Consider the following 1,127-nt stretch of genomic DNA (forward strand, 5'->3'; position numbering starts at 1 on the left):
GAAAACTCAGATTGGACAGATAGTCTAGCTAGCTGTCTGGATTTACTCTGCAGAAATCTGAGAAAAGGTTAACCATTGGGCTCATTAACCAACACAGAGGAAGCCCGAGGCATTGGATGTCCGGCCTACTTGAGTGAAAGTACGGCAGATTTTCCAGCGGCAACGAAGTAATCCCAGAAGCGGAACGTCAAGGATATGAACTACCATGGGTGGAGGATTTAATTGAGCATCTCCTGATTCATTAAACTTCTAATGAAATAACAGCAGCTGTTAAATGCCGTAATGTGATCACGTTACATTACACAAGAATTTACAAATTCAACTTGATAACAATCTATCAAGGTTGTGTCTGCAAAGTTACAACATGCTTTTAGATTTCAGTATTGAGAGTAAACTGTTGGATTTTTCACCTGCTGCACCCTTAAACCAGATAATTTGAGTGTGGACTAAGCAAGGTTTAAATCAAATCCAACATCCTTCTTATCTCATTTTTTTTTCTTCTCCTCTCCCTTTGTCCATACTGTTCAAACTCTCCTAAGACCATATATTCTTTTCCTCCTTTTCTTTCCATGCACTCCTCTTTTATTTGTATCTGCTCTCATCCTTTCCTATCCTCATCCCTCCTCACTAGTATTCTCCAGGGCAACACATAACATAACAACACCACCATGACACGTGACAGAGATGTGAGCGAAGGGGGGGATCAAATACAGAGCAGAACTCAGGCACACACACTCCACACTGTTTGCTGCATGGAAGAGGAAGTGTGTGAAATACTTCGAAATAAGAAGAAACTGAGTGAGCGACGGGGAAAGGAATTTCTCCATTACTCTTCTGTGTGTGCATGTATGTACAGTCTTTACCTCCGAATGCACGAGTGTGTGAGGAGCTAACATTTGTCAGTGAGACTGACGAAGTGCAACACACACTAAACATCAGAGCAAAAGCTGTCACCTGAGGGAATTACACAGCATTACTCAGTCGAGCTGCTTTAGCGCAGAGGGCCTGGAGATGCGGGAGTCGCAGGGAGCCGTCTTTGATCGCCCCCCTAAGATCCCGACAATCATGATAAGGGAAATGTGCTGGGAGGGTGCCTGCAGGGAGCACACACACACACACACACACAC

General features: G+C 44.0%; 1 protein-coding gene across 3 annotated transcripts in view; it reads right to left on the reverse strand.

The window, feature by feature from the left end:
* The window catches only part of atxn1a (ataxin 1a), an 81,092-nt gene that overhangs the window by 57,593 nt on the left and 22,372 nt on the right, over positions 1-1,127 (reverse strand). The window contains exon 1 of one of the 3 annotated variants that reach the window (XM_032535803.1): positions 955-972. The exons of the other annotated variants lie outside the window; for them this stretch is intronic. The gene's annotated coding sequence lies outside the window, so the exon portion shown is untranslated. Of the gene's footprint in view, positions 1-954; positions 973-1,127 lie in introns of those variants that run through there. 3 annotated transcript variants of the gene reach the window in all.

The sequence above is a fragment of the Etheostoma spectabile genome, chromosome 14, assembly GCF_008692095.1.
Source record: "Etheostoma spectabile isolate EspeVRDwgs_2016 chromosome 14, UIUC_Espe_1.0, whole genome shotgun sequence".
In the NCBI taxonomy this organism is placed as follows: Eukaryota; Metazoa; Chordata; class Actinopteri; order Perciformes; family Percidae; genus Etheostoma; species Etheostoma spectabile.